Source organism: Carassius auratus, chromosome 13 (assembly GCF_003368295.1).
Source record: "Carassius auratus strain Wakin chromosome 13, ASM336829v1, whole genome shotgun sequence".
Lineage (NCBI taxonomy): Eukaryota > Metazoa > Chordata > Actinopteri > Cypriniformes > Cyprinidae > Carassius > Carassius auratus.
In genome coordinates, this window is record NC_039255.1 from 8,512,554 (window position 1) to 8,532,693 (window position 20,140).

At 39.1% G+C, this 20,140-nt stretch overlaps 1 protein-coding gene across 2 annotated transcripts in view; it reads right to left on the reverse strand.

Annotated features, from left to right (window-relative positions):
- LOC113112522 (collagen alpha-1(XIX) chain-like) overlaps positions 1-20,140 on the reverse strand; it is a 174,610-nt gene that overhangs the window by 131,838 nt on the left and 22,632 nt on the right. The gene's annotated exons all lie outside the window — the stretch shown is intronic.

Consider the following 20,140-nt stretch of genomic DNA (forward strand, 5'->3'; position numbering starts at 1 on the left):
AGAAGAGGTGGCTGATAAACGAGGCCTGACAAGTATTGACAGACTAAATTTACAGCGGCTCTTGTTAGGTGTGACACATCAAGACCGGCAGAGAGAGAACTCTGAAATAAGTCAGAGGGTACTAGAGAGACAGAAACGCTGGCCCTCAAAATAGAGCAATTTGTCTTAGTTAGGCTTTTGAGTGAGACTATTAATACTGAATTATATCAGGGCCAGATGAGCACCTTGCCCTTTTTTAAATCATGTTTCCAAGCTCATGGATAGAGATGCAACTTATTTACTCTTATGATGGTGGAGCTTGTCACGACAGTTGAGTGAAAGCTCGGTTAAGAGAGCACTAATCTGGAGACCTTCTCCATAAAACAAGATCAATACAAATACAGTAAGATGTGTAAATCTGGCAAACCTCCTTTTGCATCAGTTGTCTTACTAGGAGACTCTTTCAGAGAGAATGATGCATTGGAATCAAATTTTAGATATGTGATTTCAGCACTTCTCATTCTCTTGCACATTCTCTTTAAAAATAGGCAATGAAATTGCAAGAGAATATTGTTACATGCATGCTATTTGGGACCATGCACAAACCTGCCAATTGGTCAGGCAGATTTCAATGAAAATCAAATAAAAAACCAAAACAAAAATGTAAAAAATAGATAAAAATACAAATAATAAATAACGGGGGAAAAAACTAAATAATAATAATAATAATAATAATAATAATAATAATAATTATTATTATTATTATTATTATTATTATTATTATTATTATTATTATTATTATTATATAATGACAGACAATAACATTAAAATTCAATTAAAATATAAAATATGAAATAATAGAAAATATTAAAATATGAAACACATAATAAAATAGAAAAAATTATACACACACACACACACACACACACACAAAGAGATATTCTCCCCTCTCTCTCTCTCTCTCTCTCTCTCTCTCTCTCTCTCTCTCTCTCTCTATATATATATATATATATATATATATATATATATATATATATATATATATATATATATTTCTTAATATGAATGAAAATAAATAAAATATTTGACAAATTACAATATGTCATTTTAAATATTATTAAAAAGGGAGTAGCTCATTATCATTTAAAGACACATGTACCAAAACGCGTCGCTATAAACAGAGCTATTTTTGACACGGTAAAAATGGGTGTTATTTTACACGACTATTGAGAAATTGTAACCAAAATATCTTACAGACATTTCATGAAAACCTCAAAAGAATTGTACCAAAGTGAGGAAAATGCACATCCATTGTCCCCTTTAAGTGACAATGTTGTATCCCACAATCTGAAGCATTCACCATTGCATAATGCATAAAGAAAATAGGCCATATACAGTGTATACCGTGCAGTGTTCAATAAGTTAGTTTTCCATTCTCAATATATCCTCAATCCAGCAAGCGATAAACTTCGGGTGAAGCTATCAAACATAAATATAAGAAACAATATGCACTTGAACTTGATCAGGATTGCAGTGAAGGGAAGCTCGCATTGGACAGCATGATGGAGGTTAGACCTCGGCTGCTCTTAAATGATGCATGTTCAGAGGGGTCTTTGGAGAGAGCACTCCTTTCCAGCTTTCAGCACAATCTAATGACTCCTTGAGGGAACCAGTGCACCTTTCCTTTGTTGTCCCACATCCCGAGAGCAGCCCCAGTTAAGAACAGCTCCATTTGCCCTTTTCAGAGGGACTTGATTTGAGCTCCAGGCCTACAGGCTGCTCCGACCTCGGGAATGAGGATGGAGAGACTGACTACATAGTTAGCCTCTGCTCGCCCCGGGGCATTTCAGCACAAGCGGGGAGGTGAAGGATGGGTTAAAATCAGGGCTGTGTCCCTCTCTCAGTCACGTCACACCAGTGTGAGGTCAAAATGCCGCAGGGATCTATGCTCACTTGCCTGATAATTATGTACTGCACAGAACATCCTGGCTGCAGAACGGGCCAGGTCACAATACAATCTGGCATCTTCCCAATACAGAGGCACACACGCAGAGCAGTCCCAAAAAGTGTTTGGACACTGTAGCAGCACTTAATATATGAATATCATCACATTAGAAATACTAAATCAACAGGCTAAGAAATATTAAAACACAATTAAAACATTTCACAAAAAGATTTTCATATGGATGCATGTTTCTACCTCGCAGTAAAAAAAAATCTAAAAATAAAAATCAAATGGTGACTGTTTATTCTTTCAAATTTTCAACATTTATTTCTTACACTTGTTTATTATTATTTTAATTTAAAACAAAATAACATTGTCACCAATTGGCTAAAACAAAAAGGCTTACACAGGCTTAAAATTATAAAACAGTAGATTGAAAATTCAGTATAAATGTGGTTATTCTGCTAGGACACCTGCAAAACTTTACAAACATTGACACTGTCAACAAAACAAACAAACAAACAAAAACAATACCAACTGAAACAAAACAAAACAAAACTAGTCAAAACCAAATGAAACCAAGCAAACATAAACAAATGAAACTGAATGAAAAATAAAAACAAAACAAAATGGAACCAAACAAAACAAATACTAAGCAAACCAAAACCCAACATGGAAAATCCAACCAAACCTTCACATTGACACCAATTGTTTAAGATAAAATTTAGTTCTTACACTAGCTTTAGCATCAATTTGTATGGAGCTGCCACTTGATTCAGTTTTTAACATTTAACATTTAATGTGCAGCAACAGACTTCGACAGCATTTTTCCAGCTTTTGATTGAGATCAAATTTTAATTCAAATGAACACAGCCCTTCTCAGAGGCATGCATGTTTTAAGCAGTGAGACCTGTTGATATGCTGAATGGCAGGCCTTCAAAGACCTCTGAAACATGATCCAGTGGAGTAACAGAGATATCTCAAGTGCTGCCCACAAATGCCAATGGGGTTACGCCAGGAAATGCTTCTTGTGAGTTTCCATTTGCTCAGCGATTCATTGCTACAAGCGTCTGAAGTAGTAGCACTCAGGATGATACTATCTGAATCAAACTTTCATTTAGGAAAACATGCTGGGCTTCTTCACCACTGCCACTGGAATCTGTCTATCATTAATATCACCTGAACTCTACCTTTCAAATAAACATTTTTAAGTACGTCATATGAATTTTTTTGCAGTCAAGTATCGAAAACAAATTTGCCTCTTTTCACAGCACAGGACATTTAAATTAACGCTACAGGTAACCTGTCATATTCAGAAGGATAGTGAAACTAACATGCCATGTTTTGCTCTGAGTGTCTCAACAGACAAGTGATACACGGATTCATGCACATTCCATTCTGAACGCTCTCATGTAACCCCTATGGGCCTTAGATATCAGGTATTGACTTTAAAAGACTTAAATTAGTCAGCAATAAGAATGTATTGACTCAGGGTGGTGACTCTGAATAATGCCATATGTCTTGAGGTACAGAAGAGTAATCAAATTTCTTACATCTTTTCCAGGTGTTCCCACAGGAACGGGCTCTCCAGCTGCTGCCTTTTCACCCTTACAATCAGAGTAATGATACACAGCATACTGAAACAACAGTTCCATGGAAAAAGAAGTGACGTTTTAGCAGAGTTGTGGCTTTGCAGTCTGAATGGAGAGTGATGAGACACAAAGACTGAGTGCCACAAGATACTACCAAGACAATTAACAGACTATTTCTGAGATTAATCGAAGAATCAGATCAATTTTTCGTGTGCAGTGCCTTCATCACTTGCAGACAATAACAAACAGTGCAATAAAGTGCAAATGCACATTAGCGGTCTGGCTATCTGCAGTCAACATACTGTACAAAAAAAAGGCTACTGCTCAATTAATGTGTGATTTGAAAGCACTTTATAGTTAAGGAAAGCGGGGAAACTAGAAAGTTCTGACTTTTCAGCATAAATGGCAATCATATTGAGGGAAGTTTGAAAAATGTCTCCATTGTGTTGAGAAAATGCAGCACATTTTCAAACAGCAGCTGACAGTAGCTTTGTTAAAGAGAGTTATCTGTTCTTCCGTATCCATTCAAGTGCGCCTTTTTCAGTGAAAGTAACTTGAAAGTCTTGGCCGATGCTATCTACAGTCTATCTGCCAATCATATTTATGAAATAGCCATTCATTACTACAGTAAGGATTTTCCCAATGAAATGTCAAAAGTATTCTTTGTGTCTCACATCTGATATCGCACACTCGCATTCTTAAACAACTGCAACTCTCACACTGACGTCATATAAATACCACTGCATCGAATCCACGCCTCTGCCCTTGAAATCTCAACAAACCGTTCAAAACACTGGCACAAACTGATCATCTCACAGCTGTGAACTAACCGATGATACATGTCTATTTCCAACGTCAAGTAAGCAAAGCTGAGAAGTTTACATCTGTCATAAAGCATTTCTGAGTGGAAAAAAAATATGAATGCATTTACAAAGATAAATGACTCTCTAATGAGACAGATTTCACTGATAACAATGGAACTAATAATTATGTACAGAAATGTGTGATCTGCCAGATTCAAACCAGTTGTGCACTTAAAGGGGTCATATGATACTTTTTTAAGGGGAACAGAGTCACGTAACAGACAGTTACGTATATTCCTACATTACATTCAGGACAAACAACCAATGGAGAAGGGCCTCCTAAAGTAAGCAATATACTTTCATCATGAGAAGATGTAAACCAGATCTGACGATCTATACATTCAGCCCTGTTTTAGTACAGAAGCAGAAATCATAAAGTTGTTGCTTACAATGAGCGAAAATCTCTTCCCACCATTACATCAATCAGTGAGAACAGCAGTCTGGTAAAAGTTTATTTTCATATCAAATCTTGATCAGAATTGGCCATGATGGGTGTTTCTGAGACACTTCAATTGCCAGTTGAATGACATGGGAGGCTGTTCAGTCTAAACACATTCCCAAAAAGTATGGCTAAATCTATCAGACGGGCTGTAAAACTGCCTGTCACCACTGCAATATAATCAAGGATGGGGCCACTGTACCCTTGCCAATGTCCCTGACTGTAGAAAAAAAAAAAAAACTGACAGTCTACAAAATAAAAAAATCACAAGCACTTTCTCAGTTTCTCACCGGATCCATTATATACAAGCTGTCCAGAAAACAGGCATATGCAAGTATTATAAAAGTAAAGTGCTCGGTCCTGAACTATGCTCTTTAATAAAAATACAATTATAAACAAAAAAACAAGTAACCCCTTTTCAAAAAACACCATGGTACAATATTTATATTTATGTCCTGCAGTAAATGCGTTTCGAAAATGAGAATGCATTAAGTTTTATTGTATTATGAGCCATTTAATGATTCATTGAGTTCCTCTTTTCATCGACTATGGGATTTTACTTATACTTCAGTCTTATGCTGAAACTCCTGCACACATTTAACAAAAAAAAATAAATTGAAACACATTTTGGTTTAAAATGTATTATTCTCTAGAAAAAAGGTAAAAAAAAAAATAATTAAATAAAAAACACATCTCTTTATAATTCATAGGATGTTTGTTAATCCAGCTGTTAAAGTCTTAAAATATTAACAGAAAAAATAAAACCGATACTTATAAGAAACCTCCCAAGAACAAGTCTTAGCAGACTTTCTAAAATAAGTCAGAAGGTGTTTTTATTATTATTATTATTTTAAATGTATAATATATAAAAAATATAAAAAAATCATGATAGCCTGGAGTCTTTTCATGATGTAACAGAATTCCTGTCTCTGACTGAATAAAATATATGTCTCCAATAAGGTTTCAGAACAGATCTCAAAACTCACATGCTGTGGTAATATCTGCCAAACCAAAGCAATATAAACTTTAATATTTTTCTAAATGTTCTAAGACGTCATGATCAGAGCAATACTACATACATTTAGAGTTTTGCATTCTTACATTATGGCAATAGTCTCATTTGCTTCATTCTAAAAAACTCTTCGATAATCGTGTCTTTTGGCAATATTTCTGTGAACTTACAATTGAACTGGACATACCAGCGTGAACCAAGGATCAGATATGCTTTACGGTTTAGCAGGTGAGGCTGACAGATGCATGCCTGACCTCAGAAGACGCTAATATGTGACAGCAGTGAGAATGACTGAGAATATGTGCACCTTGCTGAGCATTTGGTTTCAACAACATGTCACGACAACTCTTAGTTACGTTTGATTCATTGGGGATCCGATCCAAACTATTTCATTTCTGGTTCCTCACTGTTGTGTAACAATGCTATTCTGTACCGGGACAGACAAATAGAATGTGAGAACTGGCTGCCTTTCAATCGAAGACTGTGAATTTAAAGTGAATTTGCAAAGCTGCACGCAATGCCAAATTTGAATTTCATGAGGTTGAATTCAGTGAAATTCAAAAAATATTCTAGGAGTGACAACCAAGTACAAAACTAATGAAGTTGAGCGACAAATCCATATAAAAGCATCAAGTCTGCTTTTTTATAAAACTCTGATATTGTTAAATATGATTTTTGTACACACATTGACAAACAACTAACATCAATCACCTAATTGCACCACAAAATCTTCACCACAATCTTTTCAGATAACTTCCTTAAACTAAATGGACATAAAAATGTTTGAACGTTCAAAGAAACACAATTCCATCACTAATTAAAATAAAAAAAAATACACTGAATACACTGAATTAAATATCAATTTCTCAAGTAAAAATAGTGAAATATTTTCTTATAATAATTAATTATTTACAAAATTGTATAGCATAGTTCAATCAATTAAAGGTTTTAATTGTAATTAAAAACATTTACACAAATAAGTGTTATTTCAAACATTAAATATTCATAAGGATGTATTACCAATTAGATATTATCAATAATATATCCAAAAACACACCATATGTTACATGTTTCAGCTACAACAAATAATGCATGATTCTAGCAACATCTAGTTCACAGTGCATAATTCTGGTTCTTTACTGTAAGCTACTCTGTGTGAGGGTTTACCAAAACAGCCCATTGTTCACTAATGAGATTCAGATAAACTGTTTTAGAGGTTCTGCATCAGCTCATAATTACAGTTCACTCTCTGTGATGCACAAAGTGCCACCCTATGCTCTCTAGGGGCCAAAGCAACACAAACTCTCTCTCTTTCTCTCTTCAAGTCAGTTGTGTTTTCTTTGGTCTAATCATGGTGAGATGCTTAAGAATTGGACATTCGTAATTACAGCATGTTAAATTGCTCATCTGCATAAAGGGATGCAGATAATTATGCATGCAGTTCATTGCTACTGCAAACTCCTAACAAAGCTGCATTGGTTTCCAAGCTACAGCAAGTCTATGCAAATGTGTTTGTTTATTTACGCGTAACACAATCAAAGAGAACGTAGGAGAAAAGGAAGTGTTTGCTTTTTAGAAGTACTGACAGCATGGACCCAGACTCCACTGTAACCGTGACTTTGCAAGTAAACCATATATTAATAGCACGAAATGGAAATCAAATTGTGAATTCTCCTTGCGTTCAAGGTGATAAACTGAAGCTGTTTACCTTTTCACCTGCAGTGCCCTCCCATCAGGCCAGGTTTACCCATTCAGCAGACGAAAACTAAACTAGATTCACTTTTGAGAAAATACATTTTCCAGTGCTGGCAGTGCAGTAAAATAATAGTGCTAAGGCTTAAGGAAAGCTTATATTTTAGGTTCTGGATCTGCAAAAAAATTTTTTTTAAATTAAGTAAGAGTGACTGACAGTGACTGAATCCTTAAAATGCCATGCTCATGGTTTTTAAAGATGTTTTGAGATAAATTTTACTGTTTTTAATAGTTTCACGTTTTATGACGTCTTTAAAAAAAGAGAAAAATACTATTTTTCAGTGGATTGCAGTGAACTGTAACCTAATGACTATGATCAGAAATATGAAAGAAAGAAAAAAACACTAAGAAAAGTTTGTAAAAAATAAATAAATAAATAATAAATACAGCACAATGTGCCATGTTAATATTTAGGACCTTTTCTGTATTTCATTTTCACAGATGTCCATAAACTTTATGGAAAACCAGTAATTTTCTGCATGGAAATTATAAATTTTTCAACAGATTTTTTTTTTTTTTCACAGTAAACAAATTCAAATGTCCCATTTTATGCTACTATAAAAATGTACATAATGTTTAAATATCTAGGCTGGTTTTACGATTTATTAGAACTAAGCATATTGTCTAATTCACTCGCTTAAAAACGTTCAATCACTCGACAGCCTTAATATATAATATATAAAATACAGAGAGTTCAAAGACTGAAATGATCTAAAAAAAAAAACTTAAACAGTTCGAGCTAAATAAAGGCAGTGAAGAAAAAAAGATTTTCAATTCAGTATTGCCTTGCATGAACTATTAAACCCCCCCCAAAAAACGATTTCTACTAAACAAAAGGTCATATCAGTTTAGTACCTTAATATTTTGACAGCCTAAACTCCCAGATGTCTTCAGTCAGAGTCGGTTAAACTTCAAACAACCTGCATAGCCCATCTCCAGCAGCTGTAGCAATTCCAGTAAGTAATTCCCTTCAATCAAAACTTTTTCTCTCACAAAGCACCACTTCGATTAAGACTCTAGAAGTGAACAGCTCAGTCCGATACAAAGCATGTGACGCCAGAAATCTGCACACTTTGTCCCCTGTGGTCTGTCAGCATCTAATCCCAAATGACTGATGGAAAAAAAAAACTATCACAGTAATCTAATTTCAGGTCTCTTGAGACACCCTAGAATAAAATAAACCTTTCAAGCAGATTATATGCATCCTGTGAAGATCCACTGGCAGACAAAAAACATGCTTTCATGAAATGTCTCCTCAAACTGAATGGAATAGCACTGTGAAGTGAGCTATCAGACCTATAATATATGTGAAGAACCTATTAGAACAGTAACAGAAACTCTATTTGGAAGCCACTTACTAGCTCTAAGATGCTATTCAAAGTCTTCTAGACAACCTACACTCTCTTCAAAAATTTCAAAAACGGCATTTATCCACACAGACTCATCTTGCTGCCAGAAAGACCATCAAGATCAGGAGATCCAGCTATACCCCCATCACCCAGAAGAAAGCAACTGACTTCATTTTCAGTGTAGCCCTGAGTGTTTATTGCCCCTTTAAGAGACACGTATAAACATTGCCCCTTTAAATTTTGATTTCAGTAACTGAGTTCTGATTATAAGAATTGCGTTGAAATTTGGTGATCATACTGTTGTGATGTATTTTAGAAAAAGTGTTACTGTTGTGAAACTCAGCTTCACCGATAGAGGGCACCCTAAGCTGTACACTCAGCTGAGGATTGGTAACTGACGCTAGTAGAGTGAAAGAGCGATCAGTATGTAACGAGTGAGTTTGAGTGCACACGCTACCGAGAGTGTTCCCAATCTAAACTGTCTTTTTCATACTTTCATACAGGTAAGCTGACGAAATTCACCTTGTAGTAATTCACAGCGGTATTATGTGCTTCTAAAACTGTAGTTCTTGCGAGAAACATATTGAGATGTTCAATGTTACACTGGTTCAGAGTTTTTGCACCTAAAATGGCCGACGATCAGATTAACAATCCTGATAAAAGATCATAACTTTCTGCATGAGTGAAAATGAGTAGTAAGTGTGTAAAAAAACCATGATTCACATAAAAATGTCAGATAGGTGATACACTAAATCGATGTTAAAGAACCTGAAGTAGTCATGTAGTGTTAAAGAAGTTAAGCTAAAATGCACACGTGTGAGTAGGCCTGTAGTCATCCCACTCACGTGTTAACTTTATTGAGAGTCATTTCATCATAAGCCATTAACTGTGAGAAAGAGCATTTCATGGTGTATTATTAATCAGAAATCAGATTCTGTGTGTTAATAATTTTAGAATCCATTTGCTGAGAATGTAATGTTAAAATATAGAAACCATTATTGGGTTAAAACTGTGATTAAAATAATTAATAAAATGATAAAAAGAGCAATAAGAAAAGTTTATACAATTTATAAATGCTGGAGTAATGCAGTTATATACTGAATTGTGATTTTCAGCGTTTGAGTATAGAGTTTCACTGTACTTACCTGTAATTGTTACCAGAGTCTAATGTGATACTTGAATGTTATTTACTATACTTGCTTCTGCACAGTGTAAGATTGGGTATTGAAGATGTTTAGATTTATTGTGTTACAGTGTTAATCGGTTTAGAAAATGTAACTTTAAGGAAATTGTATTGGTGTGTCCCAGTCAGTGTCATGAATATGCATAAATGCTTGCACTTTGAGACATTATTTTTGATACTGTTAAGAATACTGAAGCTAGTAGAGTGAAAGAGCGATCAGTATGTAACGAGTGAGTTTGAGTGCACACGCTACCGAGAGTGTTCCCAATCTAAACTGTCTTTTTCATACTTTCATACAGAAAATAAATGTGTTGCAAAAAGGAAGAGCACCGCCTCATCTTTGAAAAGTGTAACATATTTTGGCGAGCCAGCCAGGAGGAGGCGACAAAGTGATCAGCATCATTAACCCCCCCTCCTTCCTAACGAGTTGAGCCTTCAACAACATGGACACCAGTCAGATCCTGCGTGATCAAGTGAGTGCAGTTCTGTGGCAGCTTGGGGAAGAGTCTCTCTGGGATGTCTGCAGGTACCTGAAATGTGATGGCCTGGACAGTGGAGAGTCCCGCAGCAGGACACGGAGGGCACTTATCAAGATGGCTGAGTGTGTATTGGATGAGCTTGAGGAGAAACAAGAGTGTGATGAAGTTAAACAGTACTGTGCTGATTTATTAATGTTCATTGAAAGACAAAGTAAAGAGTGTCGTCAACAAGATGAAGTGTACCCATCAGAGAAGCCAGCTCCAAAAGAAGAACAGAAAAAAGATTTTTCACCATACAGCTCTCATGTAAAGAAAAACGATTCCCCGCTCAAGAGTCGATTAGAACCAACTCACCCTTTGCCTGAGGTAACATTGCGAAGAGAGTTTAAAATCTGTGGTCAAATTGGAGAGAGTGGTCAGAGGGATAAATTGTCATATCTCAGTTTAGTCCGTCAGATTGAGCTGGGAATAGAAAAAGGGCACACACAGACGGAAGTAGTAGAAGCTGTAATCAGGGCTGTCAGTCCAGGGCTGCCTTTGAGAGACATGCTAGAAATCAAGCGTGGTCTGACCCTTAGTTCACTTCTCACCATCCTGAAAGGTCACTATCGGGTAGATAGCTCCACTGAACTTTACCACCAGCTGCTTAACATCTCTCAAGAGCACAAAGAAACTGCTCTGAACTTTGTATTCCGTGCAATTGAGCTGAAAGAGAAGCTGTTATGGAAAGCAGCGAATGAGGACACAGATGAACAGTACAGCAGAGCCGTCATTCAACGCAAGTTCCTCCGCTCAATAGAAACTGGACTTTTAAGTGATTCTGTGAAATTCCAAATTCTACCCTACCTCAGTGATGTGAGTATATCAGATGAAGAACTTATACAGAAAGTGGATGAGGCGGCCAAAGTCGAAAGTGAGAGACAAGAAAAACGGAAAAGATCCACTGCTGGTAAAACACCCAAAGTGCAGGAGCTTCAAGCAGATACTCAGGTCAAATCCACACCTGCCCAGAGCCCCTCTAAACTTAAGGAGTCCAACTCAACAGCAGCGATCAAAACAGTAAAAGGAAACGACACTAAGCCTGACAGCATGAATGTGCATCAGATGATGGAAGAACTTCGCAAAGAGATGAAGCAAATGTTTCTGGCTGTAATGGAAGCAAGCCCCCGTCCTCCTGAACAAAAGCAGAGAGCGAAAGGCTGCAAGAAATGCAGGGATGAGGGGATAGGTGAGAGCTGTTCACACTGTTTCAAATGTGGGCAGGAAGGCCATTTCTCTCGCGGATGCAGAGCATCGTCGGGAAACGGGCAGGGACTACTGAGATGGGGCCAGCAGTAGTCCAAGAAACAGCGCTCCAAAACAAGCAGCCATCACCCAGCCCAGTCATTCAACCTATAACAGCCCTTGGAAAGAGAGCATCTGGTGCCTCATCAGCTGTAAGTGTAGTTAACTATATTCCACCTCGATACCAGCCACAGTTAGTAAGCCTTGTAGGAAGCCGATGTATAGTGGACTGTGTCATGGACAATCGCCCAGTTAGAGCCCTGTGGGACACAGGAGCACAGTCCAGCATAGTGAATGAACCCTGGCGACTGAACCACCTCCCCCACACCGTTGTAAAACCCATCTCAGAGTTGTTGGGGGATGAGACACTGACAGTCTTTGCTGCCAATGACACGCCCATTCCATATATCGGCTGGATTGAAGTCAGTTTCAGATTAGGTAGTGACCCCGCCAAAATGAATGAACTACAAGTCCCAATGCTTGTGTCAAGTGACCCAGCAGTTGCCAGTGACCCCATCATCGGCTACAACGTCATTGAGGCAATCATTAACAGAAATGAGGAAAAGACAAAAAGGGAAAGAAAGCAGTTGGCACAGAAAGTGAGTAGAGCCCTTGCAATAACAGTGAAAACTGCTCATCGTGTAGTCAAGTTGATGCATAATGGTGATTCAAATTCAGAGATTGGTGTAGTTCGTACCGGTGGAAAAAGAGTTCCATTACCAGCTAACCAAGTCACCACTGTCTATATAAGAGCACATGTGAGTTCACGAGCCCAAGGTCAACATATGTTCTTTTCACCTGACTTACTTAATCCTCCCCCAGAAGGCATTATTTACAATGATGTACTGGTGCAGATCCCAGAAAGGAGAGTTCCATACATACCCGTCTCCATGACCAACACGACTGATCACACCATCTGTCTGGACCGTCACAGTGTGATTGGATATCTGGAACCAGTCAAGACCGTATACACAGCACCTATACAAATAAATAAGAATGATACAGGAGCTGAAATGAAGGACAGCACAGTGACAAAGCCTAGTGAAGCAAGTAGCACACCACAATCAGATAACACTCAAGCACGTAGACCAACCTCATGGGACCCTCCTGTGGATCTCTGCCATCTCTCAGAAGAACAGCAAGAGGTGGTGAGGAGGATGTTGCGGGAGGAATGTGAGGCATTTTCCTTTGACAGTGACGATGTGGGGTGTATACCATCACTCAAGATGCATATTACCCTCCATGATACGAGCCCTGTTCAAAAGACTTACATGTCCGTTCCAAAGCCTCTTCACAATGAAGTTAAGGAGTATCTACAGGATTTGTTGAGAAGAGGGTGGATCACACCTTCTCGATCCCCTTATTCATCGCCAGTGGTGTGTGTCCGGAAGAAGGATGGTAGTCTTCGTCTCTGTGTTGACTTCAGAGAACTAAATCGTAAGTCAGTCCCCGACCGCCATCCGATTCCAAGGATTCAAGACATGTTGGATGCTCTAGGTGGGAGCTCGTGGTTCTCAGTCTTAGATCAGGGTAAAGCGTACCACCAGGGTTATCTGGATGAGGAGAGTCGTCCTCTAACAGCTTTCATCACACCCTGGGGGCTCTATGAATGGGTGCGCATACCCTTTGGCCTGAGTTCGGCACCCGCAGAGTTTCAGAGGAGCATGGAGCATTGTTTGACTGGGTTGAGAGACACGAGTTGTCTCCCATACCTCGATGACAACCTGGTACACAGTCGTAGCTTCGAGGAGCACGTGGAACACATCCGTCTTGTTCTCCAGCGTTATAAGGAACATGGTGTGAAGCTGACCCCAAAGAAATGTGAGCTGTTTAAATCGAGTGTCAGGTTTCTTGGCAAGTTGGTGACAGGAGAGGGTTACACAATGGACCCTGCAGAGATGGCTCCAGTGCAGGCGTTAAAGGAGAAGACCCCTGTTACAGTGGGTGATGTACGCCAGATCCTTGGGTTCCTCTCCTACTATAGATCATTCATCCCAAATTTCTCCCGTGTGGCCCACCCACTGTATAACTTGCTCACTGTCCCGAACATCGAGAAGTGCACTCCAGACCCAACCGTGAAGAAGCTCTGTAAAACAGGAAAGAAATACAAGGGTCACTTACCATCACAGACACCTGTACAGTGGACTAACTCCCACCAGGAAGTGTTGATCCAACTAATAGATGCACTGACAAAGCCCCCTGTCCTTGGATATCCGGATTTCACCCAGGCGTTCGTATTACATTGTGATGCATCCCAAGTTGGCCTTGGTGCAGTATTATATCAGAGACAGCAGGGAAAGATGAGAGTGATCGCCTATGGCTCCCGCACGCTGAGTCCATCAGAAAAGAGGTACCATCTGCACTCTGGAAAATTAGAGTTTTTAGCATTGAAGTGGGCCATCTGCGAACGTTTCCGGGATTACCTTTACCATGCCCCATCATTCGTGGTATACACGGATAACAATCCACTAACGTATGTGCTCACCACCGCAAAACTCAACGCAACAGGACACAGATGGGTGGCGGAGTTGGCCGATTATAACTTTACTATCCGGTACCGCCCAGGCAAGAACAATTCCGATGCAGATGGGTTGTCACGGATGCCCTTGGATATTGAGGACTACATGCGTTGCTGTACGGCTGAGGCCAGTCAAGATGTAATCAGTGCGTCCATGGAGAGGGTCATAACGGAAAGGATACACCCTTGCCAGGGTGTGGGGTTGATTCAGGTCAGTGCTTTGAGCATGGTGAAGGACAGTGAGACCAGCCAACCTCTCACCACAGATCAAATCTGCAAAGCACAGGAGGAGGATGAAATCCTGTCAAGAGTCCTCTGGTACAAGTCACAGAGCAGGAGGCCAAGTAGAGCTGAAGTGAAAGCAGAAAACCCTGCAGTGTCCATACTGCTGAAACAGTGGCTAAAGGTTCATGTTGGTCAAGATGGTGTTCTGCGCCGTAGAACTTCCCATCGAGAACAACTGCTGCTCCCCAAAGTTTATCATCCGCTGGTCTTCAAAGAACTACACCAGGACATGGGTCACTTGGGGGTCGAAAGAACGCTTGACCTGATTCGAGAACGGTTCTACTGGCCACAGATGAGTAGGGACGTTGAACATTTTGTCAGTAAAGTGTGTGAATGCCTCAAGAAGAAGAAACCGAGTAAGCAGACCCGTGCACCTCTGGTGTCCATCCAGACCACATATCCATTCCAGCTCGTTTCCATAGATTTTCTGCATTTGGAGAAATGTAAGCATGGGTATGAGTATATATTGGTGGTCATGGACCATTTTACAAGATTCGCGCAGGCCTACGCAACTAGGAACAAAGCCGCCAAGACTGTAGCTGACAAGATTTTCAACGATTTTGCCCTTAAGTTCGGGTTTCCCAGCCGACTACATCACGATATGGGTAAAGAGTTTGAGAACAGATTGATGGCTAGCTTGAAGAAACTCTCTGGCATCCAGGGCTCGCACACGACACCATACCACCCCCAGGGTAACGGGCAGGTGGAGAGGTTTAACCGTACCCTGTTGTCCATGCTGCGTACCCTGGAGGACAAGGAGAAGGAGGATTGGAAGGAATACCTCGCTAAAGTTGTCCACGCGTACAACTGCACAAAGAATGAGGCAACAGGTTACGCGCCCTATTACCTTATCTTTGGACGTTCTCCTCGCCTGCCTATTGATCTGTTATTTAATCTGGAAAAGGATGAGGCCCGTGACACCTATGATGACTACGTGAGTCATTGGAAGACGAGAATGCAGGAGGCATACAAGATTGCGGCAAAAACAGCTGTCAAGGGAGCAGTTCGGGGAAAAGTCCTCTATGACAGAAAAGTTCAGGGGAGAGACCTCCACCCCGGCGACAGAGTTCTCCTCAGAAACCTCACTCCCAGAGGGGGTCCTGGAAAGATCCAGTCCTACTGGGAGGGTCAAGTGTACAAAGTGAAGGGGAGAAAAGCCGATGGTAGTCCCGTTTATGAGATCAGTCCAGAAAGTGGTAAAGGAAGAGACAGAGTGGTTCATAGAAATCTTCTGCTGCCCTGTGATTTCCTTCCCGTTGATCAGCCACCAGCAGAGATTCGTCAGCAACACGAGTCCCAGAGCTATTCAAAGGGAAGAAACAAGCCAGAACGACAGCATTGGCAACAGCTAGAGCAGAGTGACACCTCCAGCGACGAATGCAGCGGCAACTACCAGTGGCATCTCAGACCTGGCCGAGGGACACGGCAAAGACAGGGTTCATTGAATCCTCTAGCAGAGCCTTTTCAGCCTCAGCAGAGTCCTCAGCATCACGAAGAGGATGTGCCACTACAAAGCGAAGAGGATTTGCCACTACAAAGCGAAGAGGATTTGCCACTACAAAGCGAAGAGGATATGCCACTACAATCTCAGAGACCTGACTTAAGTCCTGATAGGCCTGAGCATGGTGAATCCGGAGCCGACTCTCTGGTTCTGATGCAAAGGGAGAAACAGGTGGTAAGACAGCGACCCCAGAGACTGAGACACCAGCCTGTGGTACTGAGCTATGATACATTGGGTCAACCGTCCTTGGTACAAAGAAACTGTAAGGTAACAGAGACTCAAGTAACACAGACTAATGGTTACTGGAGGCCTTGGATGGCTGAGGTGTTCTAAAGTGATGTTTTCCTTGTTCACGGAAATGTCCGGAGACATTTAATTTTGTGGGGGAGAGTGTAGCCCTGAGTGTTTATTGCCCCTTTAAGAGACACGTATAAACATTGCCCCTTTAAATTTTGATTTCAGTAACTGAGTTCTGATTATAAGAATTGCGTTGAAATTTGGTGATCATACTGTTGTGATGTATTTTAGAAAAAGTGTTACTGTTGTGAAACTCAGCTTCACCGATAGAGGGCACCCTAAGCTGTACACTCAGCTGAGGATTGGTAACTGACGCTAGTAGAGTGAAAGAGCGATCAGTATGTAACGAGTGAGTTTGAGTGCACACGCTACCGAGAGTGTTCCCAATCTAAACTGTCTTTTTCATACTTTCATACAGGTAAGCTGACGAAATTCACCTTGTAGTAATTCACAGCGGTATTATGTGCTTCTAAAACTGTAGTTCTTGCGAGAAACATATTGAGATGTTCAATGTTACACTGGTTCAGAGTTTTTGCACCTAAAATGGCCGACGATCAGATTAACAATCCTGATAAAAGATCATAACTTTCTGCATGAGTGAAAATGAGTAGTAAGTGTGTAAAAAAACCATGATTCACATAAAAATGTCAGATAGGTGATACACTAAATCGATGTTAAAGAACCTGAAGTAGTCATGTAGTGTTAAAGAAGTTAAGCTAAAATGCACACGTGTGAGTAGGCCTGTAGTCATCCCACTCACGTGTTAACTTTATTGAGAGTCATTTCATCATAAGCCATTAACTGTGAGAAAGAGCATTTCATGGTGTATTATTAATCAGAAATCAGATTCTGTGTGTTAATAATTTTAGAATCCATTTGCTGAGAATGTAATGTTAAAATATAGAAACCATTATTGGGTTAAAACTGTGATTAAAATAATTAATAAAATGATAAAAAGAGCAATAAGAAAAGTTTATACAATTTATAAATGCTGGAGTAATGCAGTTATATACTGAATTGTGATTTTCAGCGTTTGAGTATAGAGTTTCACTGTACTTACCTGTAATTGTTACCAGAGTCTAATGTGATACTTGAATGTTATTTACTATACTTGCTTCTGCACAGTGTAAGATTGGGTATTGAAGATGTTTAGATTTATTGTGTTACAGTGTTAATCGGTTTAGAAAATGTAACTTTAAGGATATTGTATTGGTGTGTCCCAGTCAGTGTCATGAATATGCATAAATGCTTGCACTTTGAGACATTATTTTTGATACTGTTAAGAATACTGAAGCTAGTAGAGTGAAAGAGCGATCAGTATGTAACGAGTGAGTTTGAGTGCACACGCTACCGAGAGTGTTCCCAATCTAAACTGTCTTTTTCATTCTTTCATACAGAAAATAAATGTGTTGCAAAAAGGAAGAGCACCGCCTCATCTTTGAAAAGTGTAACATCAGCAGAAAAAAACACCAAATGATGTGGCAATATTGGACAAATACAGCTCTCACGGTTGATCAGTAGGCTTGTTTCCATAACACTTCAAATTGTGCAAATTGAAAATGCAAATTGAAAATGCGAATTGAAAATACGCTGAAATGGAAATGCATCAATTTCGCAAAAAAAAAAAAAAAGTTTTTCGCTTGCATGAGGATGCGAAAAAGGAATAATTAGCAAAACTGCAATAGAAAAAATATATAAATATTATTTTTTGCATTTACAGGTCACATGGCGTATGCAAAAAGTTATGTGATCATTCTTCAATGTAATATAACCTCCAAGAAACACTTCATACGTTGCCACTCTCCAGTATAAGAGGCTTTCCCTACCATTCATGCTTAGACAGTTTACACTGCACACATCTGCGGCGCAGTGTGGCTCTGATACGGCCACTGAAGTTGTTTGCGGTCTTAGTCAATGCTTGTTTATTCCAGCCACGCCACACACATTTCTGAAGTGGCTCTCTGTGTGGTTTCTGTAAATATACATGCATATGCCTCCTTTGACTAAATATAGCCAAAATCCATATAACTTGTAATAATATTTTACAATATTACCGTATTTTTTTATTAAACAAAAATGCAGCCTTGGTGAGCATAAGACACTTTCAAAAACATTTTTTTTTTTTTATCTCACTGAGCCCCTAACCTGGGACTGCTATATGCAAAGAATATTGGTCAAAATAAGGTATTTTTGAAGGCAGCACTGACATGAAGATGATACCTTTAAATAACTGTCTAGATAGCTAGTTCACTAGGTTTTTAAACTGTTTTGTAGTGAAATAACACTGATTACTTACACTTCTAGAGATGCTATTTTCAAGTGGTTTGACTTATCCTGTAGGGTGTTACAGCTCACTTGTTTTACAGCTCACCAAAATTATTTCATGAGAGATCTACAAGGCTACAAAACATCTGCAGCGTAATACCAGGATTCGTTTACCACCTGTCACACAGTACAGTGAAATTCACAGGAATGCTTTCGCAATTTCTGCAGCTATCCTGCAGAAATACATTTATGACACCCTGCATGTTACGCTAAAAGTCTAACGGTGACGATTGCAGATTGTGGACCTATTATTACCCATGAAGACACTGGAAATGAACTAATGATAGACTAATGATTTCTCAAGTACATTGAGATGATACAAATCTGTTAGTGTGACATCAATCTTAGAGCGGGATAGAGCTGAAAGCCTCCGTTAACATACTCACACCACAGCCATGCCACTCAAAATACCATACCTTCTCTCTTAACGGCCATTCTGTCTTTTCCTGAATCCCCCCAGAGAAGACATGGCAGGTAGGTGTGTTGGAGGACATTCCCGTATTGACACATTAAGCAGTGGATTTTGAGGTCTAGTGCTCCGAACTCCCGCAACACCATTGCAGCTGTCTGGGGCTCTTTGTAACACACTGGCCAGCAGCTGCAGAGCCGGATAAAATTACTTGATAATTGGGAGGCTAGAAGCTCAAGACCCGCAGTAACCTTGTTTTACTTGCCTGAGAACATTAGAGTCAAGGTTAATAGAGTAAAACTACTGCAAGTCTGTGGTCCACGTGTAGTACTAGCAGGGATATTCAGAGGATGCTGTGGGATATTGTCTTTGAGCAAGGACGGGACCCACTACAATAAAGAACACAAATAAATACATAAAAAATAAAGAAAAGCACAAACTAATATACAAACTAAAATAAAATAAATAATAAAAACTAATATAGTATCTAGAATAAATAAATGAAATCGAATAGATAATACAAACTACTATACAAAACTAAATTATGAACAGAAAACATGGCTTTATTTAATTGTTTATGATTTTGCAGTATAGAAAAGAATTACTCCCTTTTAAAATAATCACATTTTGTTGCTTTGCAGCCTGAAATGAAGACTGACACAGTGTTTGTTTTATCAAGCTGTATTTCCTCAGCGCATCTTAAGTGAAAGACATACCAACAATATGTAACAATAATAATAATAATAATAATTAAAAAAACTGAATCACTGAGTTGGACAAAGGTTCACCCCCTGGTGTCAGTATTTTGTTGAATCACCTTTTGCTTTAATTACAGACTTTAGTCTGTTGGGAGATGTCTCTACTAACTTTGTACATCTAGACTGCAATATTTACCCTCTCTTCTTTGCAGAACTGCTCAAGTTCAGTT